We start from the raw sequence: 12,522 nt of genomic DNA, 5'->3' as shown, positions 1-12,522 counted from the left end.
CAGTAGTGCTACATGGATGAAATCCTTGTTCTCATTCCAAATACCTGCTGTCACGTATTACTTATTCTGTGGGAATGTTTTTGCTCCGATTTGTGGTTATGCAGTGTTCAGTGATGACCTAATTGCAACGTTCTCATTAGGCAGAGAAATTTCTGAGTTTGGCTTTATAGTTCACCTTCTCAGTAAGTAAATCATTGCTCCGTAACACCGTCTACCATCAGTACTGTCACTTTAGCCCAGTGTTTTATGAGGGATCGTAAGGCTGATGAAGGCACTCTGAAGCATGTGTCTCTACAACAGCTTCTCACACTTTACCATTGTAATGTCTGACTTAGCTCAGAGCAAGCGTAGACCATCTTGTCGATGAAAATGTTTGAATCTGATGACCTATAGCAGCTTTCTTACCACTAAAGAAACTGTGCCTATGTTAGTTTGGTGTTGGGTAATTTCCCTGAAAGTTGGCGATATAAGAGCAGCTACAAATAAAGCTCAAAAAGGCCGGACTGCCTTTTTTACTGTCTCATGATGAGGCTTAATCTTGGCCAGGGAATGCTGGTGTAATTTTCAAATGTAACTCAAAGGGATGTTGATAGCAAGTTACATTAAAATGAGTCCCTAAGTCCCTTAGGGTCTTGGAGAGACCTGTATCTTGATCTATCTGTGCCGTCATTTCTTCATTTGTATTGTGTTAAACTGTAATTCAGTCTCATATGCTGGAAGCTTTGACTAGTAAGGCACGACTGGAGCTCCGAGTAATGCTGGTGGTACTGGAAATGTACTACAAATGACAGAAGGGAACCTACAGAAATAAGGAAGCAGGGAGTGCAGACATTTTGAGCAGCACAAAGAGGAGGGTGAGAACAGAAGAAAGGGGGGAGGGACAAAGGAAGGAAAAATATAAAAGAAAAAGCAGGAAGAAAACTAAAACATCACTGTTCTAGGTGATGATCGGTGTGGTGTGGGTGAGGCTTTGCAAGTGAACCAAGGTTTCCTAAGAACATTATCATATGCCAGTTATGGGAGGGAGGAGAAGGGAAGAGGGTTCCTGGAGAAGTGCATATCCACACAATGAAGCCTTTGGTTTCTTCCCTTGCACATTTGTAGAGCGCTCACGTCTTTCCCTTACCCCAGGAGACATTCCCATTTCCTTTCATTTACCAGCGTTTGGAAGGCGGAAGGAGATGAGGCACTGTTGGGTTCCCTTATTAACTTAATCTGTGGGAAGCCCTACATAGATCATTGAATTTCGTAGTCTTGATAGAACGAGATATTTGTACAGTGAAGTTGAACAGAAGATCGAGGTTCCTGCACAGGGAGGCTTTGACGCTGTTCCAGTCCTGTGCCTGTGACTCTTAACGCGTGTATTTCTTTGAAGTCTGAAGCTTAGGAGTCTGCATTAATGATCAAGGGACAGAGCTGAATACGGAATTCGTATGGTACGAAGGTAAAGGTGTGCGTATGAATGTGGGAAGAGAATATTTAAGAGCAGTCTGGCATGTATAGTTAATAATATTAAAAAAAAGTAATCATGTTAATTTCCTATAGTTACTCAAGTTCTCAAGGCTTTTAGCATCTTCTCATTCCTTGTAGATCAGTGATCTCTTGCTGGGTCCTGACATGTCCAAAATATTAACTTCCTTGAAAAGTAGAAAACTTCAGGTTTGAAACTTTTTGTCCTTTTCTACAATGGGAAACTTGCTCTGATCCCTTAGGTGGGAATCTCTGTTCCTCATGCAGTGTTTTAGAGCGCTGTGCTTGGCATTTGGCTGTCACTCTGTCCCACTCAGCCAAGTGTCGGTGATCCCTGAATGCTTAAAAAGTTCCTTGGGACTCTGCAGATGTGAAGCTCTTCTGAAGTTGAGATTTGTCAGGAACAGAATGCATTAGAACAATTATTTCTGATTTTTACTTATGACTGTGTTAAAACTCACTTATTTTTACCACTGTGTTTGTTCCTTTCAGGGCTCTTAGCCGTTTCTCTAATTCAGGACCTGTTCTTCCCATTTTTTACTTCGTAAAGTAAAATAGTCCAAGTAAAATGCTGTGTATCTTGCTACACTTAATATACAGATTTCTACTGACTGGAACAGTGAAATAGACCCTGGGTTTCAATTTCTGACCTGCTATTTTAACTGCTTTTTCCAGAACTCCACCCTAATTTTCTTGACTGAGCAGCAAATCAGTTCCCCTCTAAGCCCCAGAATACCAAAATTCAGATTTTTCTGAAGAAGTAAAGGTCAGATTTTCAAGACTTGGCTTATCTGTAGGGACTTTATGAAGCAGATCCTAAGTTGGTATTTATGTCCTACCAGATATGGAGCTGCTTTCAAAATACTGGCCCTAGGCACCAGGGGATTCACAGTCTTGTTCTGGATGTCTCCCATGTGATGGAGGGGTATAGACCTAGCACAGGGCTTTGGGAGCACTGGGCCCTCACTGGTGTCATTCACGCTCCCACATCATTGAGTACAGCCATAGCTGCACACTCCACCTGATATGAGGGTTGACTGTGACCCTCAAGTGGAAAAACTGGAGACCCCAGGCCTCTCCCCGGGACTGACTGGGACCCTTTCTCCAACCTAATGTTGCTGCTGTAAACTGAATCTCCTCAGCATCCCAAATACTTTGAAGTCATCCTCATTAACTAGTTGCTGAGTGCCTTGCAGGCATTGAAAGGGAAGGATGGCAGGTCCAGCCCCGGCAATGCAGAGCTGAGCTGGGGCAGTGGCTCAGAGCTTGGCAGCCATTCTCCAGGAATGGCTTCACTCTGACTCAAATTGATAGGGCTGCATTGTGAAGTCTCATGTATTTTTTTTTTTTAACATTGGATTTCTTTATGTGAGTATTTCATACCATAGTGTAAATGAATATTTATGAAAGTGTCTGAGGTCTTTGGATCAGATATGTCATCTAAAGCTCTGATCCAAAGCCCGCTGTAAAAAACCCCATCTCTGGGGCACAGCAGAAAAACCCCATCTCTGACATTGTTCTCCCCACTTGCCCCTGGGGAATTAAAAAGACAAATTATTTTAAGCAGTTCAACATGTATTGAGCTTTAGTTCGTTAGCTAAGAAAGAGTATAATGTCTTTCCAGGACTATGTTCAAAACTAAAGAACAAAAAGCTACCTTGAAAAATGGCCATTGGGAAGCAGACCAGCAAAAGCCAAGAAACTTGAGCCCTTTGCTAATGAATACTCTGTCCTTAACTCACATTGTCTCTTTTGTTTCCCACACTTTCATGAGCTGCACATGGATTCAATTTGCCAGTCTTTAACCCTTCTTACTGATGCCTGATCTGTGCATAGTTTGGAAACTGGGACAGCTGTCACTTAGGTACTTGGCTTTGTTTTTATTTTTGTGCTCCTGATCTGTTTGTCCCTGTGCAGTCTCTGGCTCAGATGCGGTAAAGTAATCCACCACGGGTGTGGACGAGGCTTGGGTGCATGCTGGGGAGAGGGTGTCAAAGCTTTTCCAGCTTCCTGGCAAAGGGTATAACAGAGACAGGGCTGGAAGCAGGTTTGCTTTGATTAAAATGTAGTAGCATGTCCACTGTGACTACCTTAGGGAAGATGTTGGTGCTATACTAGGACTTTTTTCAGAAGAGCTGTTTTTCTTGGCATAGCTCTAAAATTGATGGAAAGTGAGGGTGGAGCCAAGGGATTTGGCATCATGGGAACTTCTCACACCAGCTTGTCTTTGTGCTACAGCACAGCAGAAGTGCTTTCTGCAGAGAGAAGCATTAAACATCAGATGTTTATTTGCGACAGCGAAATTTATTCCAGTGAATGATGATTGCCCATAGTAAATACACTTCTTAGTAATGACTGTATTGTTTCCAAAAACATAACTAGCTCCTAGAGTTGCTGTTTGGTAAATTGATAGGGATCTAATTAATCATCCATTTAAAACAAAAATGGCATTCCATATAAAAAACAGAATGCATTTTCATTCCTCATTTTTCCTCTAGATAACTATTGAACAAAGATCACCAGCAGAGAGTGCTGGTGCTCTTCCAGAATGTGGCAGCAGCTTCTGAAATTGATTGTAAAATCTAAACAGACTTTGTTCCATAATTCTATTTTTAGTTTTTCATTTCTGTGAAAATGAAATGTTAATCAATTATCCGTAACCTGATATCTTGCTGTCTCTAATTATCAATCTTTTTGTAGCTTACCACAGGAGAAAGATTGTTTTTAGGAGCACAACTCTGTGCTCAGAAAAATTATAATTGCCACTTTTTGAAGGAATTATTTAACAGAATTTCATATATTTTGTTACAATGCATTTGACCTTTTTTGTACATAACGCTATTTCTCCTTTCATTTCTCTTCTTTAATTTCATGTTCAAAACAATGTTTACTATTCAGTACAGCTTCTATGTAGTGAGGGAAGATGGCTCTGCTCCTACAATTAGTAGAGCTCTAGCATCTATATGGCACTCATTCTTTCACTGAGACCATACTTTTAACCTTCCCAGGCAATGGAAGGTTGCTTCCAGCCAAGTATTACTTTCGGTTGGGCCTCTTCATTTCTCAGTTCTGAGTCTGATTCTGACATCAATATTAAAAATGAGTTGCAAAAGCTTTAAATCAAAAAGCACCCCCTCTCCCCTGTCCCCATGGTATTTATCAATACAGTTGCACCATTACAAGTCCTGGAGACTTTGAAGAGCTTAGGCTTTTTGGTTTTGAATCAGCTGTTGTTTTCCCCTCTTAATCTTTATGGTCATTGAAATACCAGGATTATCAAATCTGTTTTTTTGCTGTGGAACCTGCTGTACATCTCGCTCTCTTGTGATTTCATACATTCTTTAGTCACCGGGAGCAAACAAAGACTGTGTTGAAGTGCAGGGCCTCCGTGCCTTACTCTTACAGTTCAGTCTGATCCAAATCCATTGAAGTTGAGGGAATCTTTTAATTCATTTCAGCAGATTGTGAAGAGACGTCTCTTTAAAAAAAGAGGCATGAGAGGCAAGAGTGCAGAGAAACAAGGGAGATGGTCAGCTTTCATACATGTTAACAACAAGGTTGTTAACATACAATAGACATCAGTTAAAGGCTCACAGGCCCTTCTTTGGGAGAAGAATGGTGTCTTGTAAGGAAATCCCTTTGTCCAGACTAACCCTGCTGTCCTTATTTTGCCAAAACTACATTTAAGTCTAGGGGACTGGGATATGAATGCGTTTAGAGCAAAGCTGAAAGATCTAATTTGTTTTTCTATAGTTGGCAGTTGTTTATCACTCTTCTGGTTACACAGCTTTCTTCCAAAATTCTGCATAAAAAGGGGCCAAGGTTCAGCAGTTAGGATAATTCTCTTTACAGGTGGTACCTGATCAATCAACTCATGGGTGACACAACACTGCTGACCTCTATATTGCATTTCACTGTGGTAAGCTGTTCCTTTTCTCCCCCTTCCTGTGCAGGCCCTTTCTTCACCCAAGGAACCATGCTGAACTTGAGTTACACTCCATTAAAGGTACCATCCAGACTGACATACTTTTAAAAAATCTTCACACACAGTAGCATACAAAACCTTAGATGAGCAGGAGCCATGTTACAGTGTAAATCACAACATAGACAGGACATGAAGTTGGCTATGCGAAAGTCTCTGTAGCAATTGCTTCCCTCCCAGAACTTATGTGATCATTAAAGTTTTATTATATAGAATTGGTAGAGTAATAAACTTGTGTAGAAAGACACAGCAAGTACTTAGTGAAGGACAGAGGAATACATAGTGCATAACTATTCCTGCTCTTGTGTTTTGAAAAGTAGAATTTTTCTAGTGATTCCAAGCTTGTCAAGTTTCATGGTAGTAATTCTGGTGTTGCTGGTCTGTGAATACCTGTCATTACCATCTCTTGGTGAATGATAACTGGTTTTACATATAATTCATGCCTCAATCTCATGTCTGTCAGATTTATTTTGTTTCTCTTCAGAAATTGTAGCTGGTCTCCAGCTGTACCCAATGGCAGGACCTGAGGGAGCCTTTCAGGGTTTGTTACAGCTCGAGGCTGGATATAGCAGCAACATCAGATCCTCTAAATACAATTTAAAAATGCCCATGACCACCCTGAAGGCCCTGGGTGCTGGCCAACCTCGTGGTAAAATGCCAGCAAAACCTGCGATGCTGTATGTCCAAGTTCACCATACATGCGGGCAGCAAGGCAGGTCCTGTGGCCTGTGACTCTGAGACTCCCAGCATGACTTTGGACAAACCGCTTAACCCTCCTGTACCTGGGTGCCTTCTCCACACATTTCTTGTGACTCTTACATGGTTTTGGAATCTTCTAATCTTGTTTTGATTTGTATCCCCTAATGTGTTTGTTCATTTACTTCCTTTTCTTCAATGAATGTACCTGTCAAACTGACTATTTGGCTTCTATGGCAAGAAATATAATCTCCCTTCTCAGAATTACCTATTCCTTGCTCCTGCTCACCTAGTAAACTTGGCCTCATCTCCTCCTCTTAATCATTTTTACTATTGCTTGCATTACTGTTTGTTTACTGTAGGGCCGTTATTTCACCTAACAGCATATTTACACACTAGACAAAGAACTCCCTGCTTCGGGGGGGGGGGGGGGGAGGGATGTACTGTCTGGTCCCAAGAACTAAATGGCATTTTTGAGCACTGTTAACAGTTTATTTTTATGTGTGAGAAGAAAAGCTCTGTTAAACTGTCCTGAGATCAGAGATCCACAGAAATTAATTTACACCCCTCTCAGCTGCACTGAATGGACGCAGGACTGAGCAGTGATTTCTCTCTGTACATGAGGGATAATATCAGCAGCTTCCTGCGCTCCAGCTGCTGTGGACAAAGGACGGCAGAGTTACACCGATTCCTGGAGGGAGGAACTTTAAGATGGAGGAATTTTAAAGAATGTGAAGGACAACCTCTTAAAAAATTGTAGGTGGAGCAATTCCAGGTCATCCAAACACTTCGTAAGCCCAAGATTTATTTTCCTGCTTTGAACTAGTTGCCGTTGTGGCATTTATCTTTTGTGCTTTTTAACACATCTACTGTGACCTTTGTATGATTGCATAAATTGGCCCGAGTACGCTGGAACAGTTCTTAGGAACCCCTTTCTTGTGTTGTTTCCTGAATTCCCACATTGTGGCATGATGTGTGTATGGAAACTGCTCGCTTCCTCCACTGGCAGCCGTTCAGATGTGTGCTGGAGCTCCTGAGGACTGGCTGGGCGGGGAGCTGGGTGAAGGGAGGATGCAGGGGGAGAATGTTTTAAGGAAGAGAATGTGGATTGCACGCATCTGTTCTTTTCCCGTTCTGATAAAGCTGTTATCTCCAATTGTGTGGGTTACACATGAGCAGCACTAGTGCTCTGTAGAATAAACAGCGGCAGATGAGTTGAGGTTAATATGCCTCGGGCAAGGCTAGCTGCTTTTCAGTGCCTGCATTAAGCAATATTTTTACTTTCCTGGTGACTCTACCTTCTCTCTTTACTCCCCACTATTTTCTTTTAGCATGTGGGAGGGAGACAGGATGTGTGATTGAAGCATAGTTTATAACTCTTTAACTCATAACTAGCAAATATGGGCTTCATTAGCTTGTTCTGCATTGTCTTTTTTTGCGTTTGCAAACTGTAAGGTTATGGGATGTTAATAAGCTGTTTACATGTGTTTCTACATTTGTTCCACTGAAATGTTCCAATGAATGAATGTCAGTTACGGGGGAAAAATAGACGTTTATATATGCTTCATTTGGGATTTCTGAAATCGGACTTCCTGAATTTTTTTTCTATATCTTTCTTTTCAATGTTTAGAGTTGGGAATGTTGGGAAGGATTCGTTTGCTTAGAGCAATTAAAAGGTAAATGGCTGAATCAAGTTATCTCTTCTCACACGAAGCGCCCTAATGAACTCCAGTAGGCCAAGTTTCACAGTGCGGGGATTTGACATGTGGCTAGCTTTTGCACATTTAGTACTTTTGGAAACTGGTGTCATTTTACAGCCAAACCGTACCAAACTGGGACTACTTAATGGGCTTAATATTTGCGTGGTCAGGCCTTAGTGTATTAAGTCAGCTGTGGGCACACCGTGACAGCTCCTCTCATTTTTTGTTTTGCTCCTTCTTGAAATTACCAGTTAGCGAACGAGAACCGGGAGACAAGTAGAAGCTGTCACTCAGTGTTCACGGGCAGGAGTGACCTCGCCGGGGGAGGACTCAATCGCATTGTATGCAAAAGCCAGAGGAGGAGGTGGATTGTGAGAAGGGCAAGGTACCAGTGTTTGTACACAAATACGTCCCTATTGAAGGGCCTGTTTGGTATCTCAGGGCTTGTTTAGACTGGGGATTTGCCCGGATGACAGGCATCAGGCTGGGAGAAGTTAAAGTTCCTTACCTCATTTCGGAACAAGAGCTTTGCCTCTCTGGTACAGCGGTTGGTACCACTGCAGAGATGACTGTGTCACTGCCGTCACCACGTGCTATTAGATCTTCCAAACCGGAGAGACTAGCTTAAGCCTTTATCAACATTTTGGGATTTTTTTACTGGCCCTCTTTGAATGGAGAGACATGCACAAAGGTGGTACGTTCATGCTTTTCTTTAAAGGATGTTATGTATTTAAAGCCAAACTATTTTTTAAGTTGAAATTCTACAGCACGATTTCAGGCGCTAGAGCCTTCAAACAAAGACCACCTACCTCTGAATGTGGCTACCATCTTTTATCATGTGGTAAAATGATGAAACACAGCAAAATGGTGGTTGCATTTGGGGAAAATACTGAAGTCCCCTCCATCTCCTCTTTCCACATCAACTACTAGATCCAGTTGGGGCAGAGTAGCAGAGGTCTGCGGATGTTTACTGTTACGATAGACTGAGCCTTGGAAGACTACGTGATGTATATTTTAGTTTTAAGCAGAATATTATATACAGGGAACTCCTTTAATATCCTGCTTATATGCAGTTAGTCATGACTAGTTCTTGCCATGCTTTCAATTATTTTCAGCATTTGGCCAGCAAAAAGCGCGTGAGTCAGATCCTTGGCCAGTGTACATTGGTACAAACCCATTTAACTCCACTGACTTAGCGGAACAGTTTTGAGACCTTAGGGCTAACTCCCGTGAACGCTTCTGCAGGTGGCCGACTCGCCGTATGAAGCCCTTACAGCCCCTCCGTGCCGAGCTGCGGGCGGCTGCAGGCCTGAGCGGGACCGATCGCCCCGGGGCGGATCGGGCCCAAACGCTCACATGCACGTTAACGGATGGCACGGCCGGAGCTCCTCGCTGCCTGCCGCGCAGGCAGGCTGGGGCGAGGTGCAGCCGGGCAGTACAGCGGGATGCGCTCCCCGTCTAGGCCGGGCCGGAGCCGTGCCTGCGTGCCCGGAGCTCCGCCGCTTCCCTGGGGCGCGGGCCGCGCACGGCGGCCGCCCGGAGCTCGCTCCTGCGGGGCAGCGGCGGAAGCCACCGCCAGCGGCGGCTCTGCGAAGGCGCCGGCTGCCGCGGGGCGCGGCGAGCGCTGCTCTCCCGAGACGGGACAGGACCGGCTGCCCCGCCGCCGCCGCCGCCGCCCCGCACACAATAGCGCTCGGGGCAGCCCCGCGCCGCCGGCGGCGGCGGCGGAGTGACGGGCGGGGCCGGGGGCGGGGCCGAGGCGGGGGCGGTCTCCGGGCGGGGACGGGGGCGGCGGGGCGCTTCCTGCCCGCCCTGGCGGAGCGCCGTCCCGCGGGGCGCCCGCGCCGCAGAGCCAGGCGGAAGGAGGCGGAGGACGGAGCGGAGCTGCCCGGCCCGGCCCGGCCCGGCCCTGCCCTGCCCTGCCCTGCCGCCGTGTGCGCGCCGGTGTGAGCCTGCTGCCGCGGGGAGCGTGTGCCGGGGGACGCTGCCGCCCCAGCCCCGCGTCCGGCCCTGCGGCTCCGTGCTCGCCTCGCCCCGCTGCGCACAGGTAACCGCGGAGAAGGAGGCGCGGAGCGGCGCGGAGCAGAGCAGAGCAGAGCAGCCTCCCCCGCCGCGATGCTGCGGGCCGCCCTTCCCTGCCGGGGCCGCGGGCGCTGCGAGTGCCCCCGGCGGCGCTGCCACTGACAGCGGAGCCTGCACCGGGCCACCTCCACCGGGACGCAGACTTTCCCTTCTTTTTGTTTATTCTGCCATTCCTGAGATACCGCTATCCTCCTTCCAAGGACTGCGGGCAGGTCCTGTCTGACTGTATTGGATTTTTACTCATCTATCTTGATTGCATGTCTGAAAGTATATTTATTTTTAATAAAAGAAAAAGTGGAGCCACAAATCCAGTTGATAGCACGGTCCCCTTTCTGTGGAGTCGGGTTTATTTCTGCAGTTAAAAAAGTTTACTTCCCCCCCCCCCTCCAGTTTTATTGACACTGAGGATGAAGAAGGATTTGCAAGTGAAAGCGCCTTGAAATACAACATCTTTTAGAGAGAGCTCTGCAGTTCGCCTGTTGAGTCTCGAATTCCACCCTTTGCCCCTGCTGAATCCACTGTTCTGCCCTTTACTCTCAGGGGTAAAAAACCAAACAACAACAACAAAAACCCGAGGGAAAAAAAATACCTTTGGCAGCAGGGAAGCTTTGTGTGACTGACCCAACGAGCTACAAGTGTCCAGTTTCTGAAAAGAAGAAAACCCTTTTGTCTTCAGCAGATCAGTAGGTAAGAGACATGCTCATGGTGCAAGGGACTTGGCATTCATTCTTGCAGCCTAAACCTGGGAGTTAGACTGGCTCTCTTCTCTGTCAGCTTTTTGCCCATCACTTCTCTCTCCTGTAAAGATTACTCTTCATCTTGCAAAATGCTTGCAAAAAAAATACACTTGTGCACCCGTTTCACCAGTGGCAGTAAATAGGCAAAATTAATAGCGATGTACTTGTGTGTAATTGGATAAAGTAAAATTCTGTGGAAGTTCCTGAAGTGGGTTTGTGTCATGCAGTGTCTGAAAGCAGCCGCGTTTCTTGTGGTGCTCTTTTCTTTCGAGAAAATAATCGCAGTCATTGTGCTTGTAATCCACGTGTCAAGATTGTCTTTGCTCGTCATGCTTCACGGAGAAGCATGTATGTGAATTTACGTATGCACGTGTGCAAACAGGGCTTCCACAATCAGTTGAGATTTCTTGTTTCACACTGGAATTTGTTTTACATTAAGTGCTTTACTACTGTGTCACAAGGTGTAAAAGTGTTGAACCTGTAATTAACACGCCTTAACAGATTATTGAACATGGCTAGGAACATGCTTGGCACTGTACAGAGTGAGTATGAGGATATGTTTTCTTTGTTTTGAGATTTTTTTTTTAAAGTAAGACTGAAAACGCAGCAGGGACTTGTGCATGTAATAACTGGATGGAGGCCCAGTCTCTGTGCAGGGAAACATATTTTGTAGCATACTCCTTTCTCTAGGGGCCAAGTGCTGAATGTATGCTGTTTTACAAGTGATAATACCGCTGTGAATTTCTGATTTTCCTTCTCCCCCAGCTCTGTACCCACAGACCCACTTCCCCACAGCCAGAGTTTCATTGCCACCAGTCTTTTGTGCAAAGGAAGGACCTGTGGAATTTCGTGTGGCTGGTAGCAGGACTCCTTTTTGCAGGGAGGATTATATTATTCCCTGTGGAAACACAGAGCGTCCCCCAGCAGGAGGATCTGGCTGTTTATGTGGTGAAACAGGCCTTGACATCATGCTCTTCCCCACTGCGTGGGTTTTTCCTGTAGATGATACAGGAAATGCTAAATATTGGTCTGTTGTGGTCCCTGTTCCGCCTTTTTTTTTTTTTTTTTTACCCTTCCTCTCCCCTGGAGGGATTTCTGTGGGGAAAAAAAAGTGGAAAAGGTGTCCTGTTCCTCCCTTGGGGGGGGGGGCAGCAAGTCAGTGTGCCCTGAGCTGATGGACCCCCAGAGAACTGAGGGCACCTCAGTCTCTGCTGAGGCGCAACGGCCAGTGGGACACCTTGTGAGGGGACTGGGGCAGATGACTGACCAGGATCCATCTTAGGGGAGAGGACATGGCATAGGTTTTGGCTGCTGTCTCACTTTTTTCTGCTGCCCTTGACTTTTTCTGGGGACTGAGACATTCTGTCAAATCAGTGTGGGAACACAAGAACCATCTTCTCGAGCTCGTCGTACACCCTTGTGCTGCTCCTGTGTGAGTGATGGGCAGCATCACGTTGGTTTTTCAGGGCTGATATAAAAACATGAACCCTACCATGAAGACCATGACCCTGTTAAATCTTTGGGTCAGACTTTCGCCAGGGTTACCTCAGTGACTGCTTCTCCTAGGAGCAGGGCATGAGCTGACCCTGCAAAAGTTTGTCCTATAGTTGACGTTGCAGGTTCATCTGGGGCACTTGGTCTTCCTCTCTTTTTCTCCAGGACACTTATTTGCAACATAACCCTTGTCCTTAAAATGTTCCTGGGAGTCACAAACACAAGACAGAATGATTTGTTTCTGCTCTAGCGCTTTCTTGAGGAAAGGGTAGGATTTCCAGGAGGAGGGAAAGGGGCGCCTGGTCTTCCCCCCAAACTCGTCTTTCTGATTCTGGAGACGTTTTGCAGGCAGCACTGCCGG

The 12,522-nt window shown here is 45.7% G+C and overlaps 1 protein-coding gene across 4 annotated transcripts in view; it reads left to right on the top strand.

Annotated features, from left to right (window-relative positions):
- Positions 1-12,522, top strand: part of AMOT (angiomotin) — a 62,134-nt gene that overhangs the window by 2,560 nt on the left and 47,052 nt on the right. For 2 of the 4 annotated variants that reach the window (XM_072876627.1, XM_072876623.1), the window contains exon 1: positions 9,744-10,617. The exons of 1 other annotated variant lie outside the window; for it this stretch is intronic. The gene's annotated coding sequence lies outside the window, so the exon portion shown is untranslated. Of the gene's footprint in view, positions 1-9,743; positions 10,618-12,522 lie in introns of those variants that run through there. One more of the 4 variants, XM_072876624.1, reaches the window with a different exon arrangement.

This window comes from Ciconia boyciana, chromosome 12 (genome assembly GCF_034638445.1).
Source record: "Ciconia boyciana chromosome 12, ASM3463844v1, whole genome shotgun sequence".
In the NCBI taxonomy this organism is placed as follows: Eukaryota; Metazoa; Chordata; class Aves; order Ciconiiformes; family Ciconiidae; genus Ciconia; species Ciconia boyciana.
This window is presented reverse-complemented; position numbering and strand designations above follow the sequence as displayed.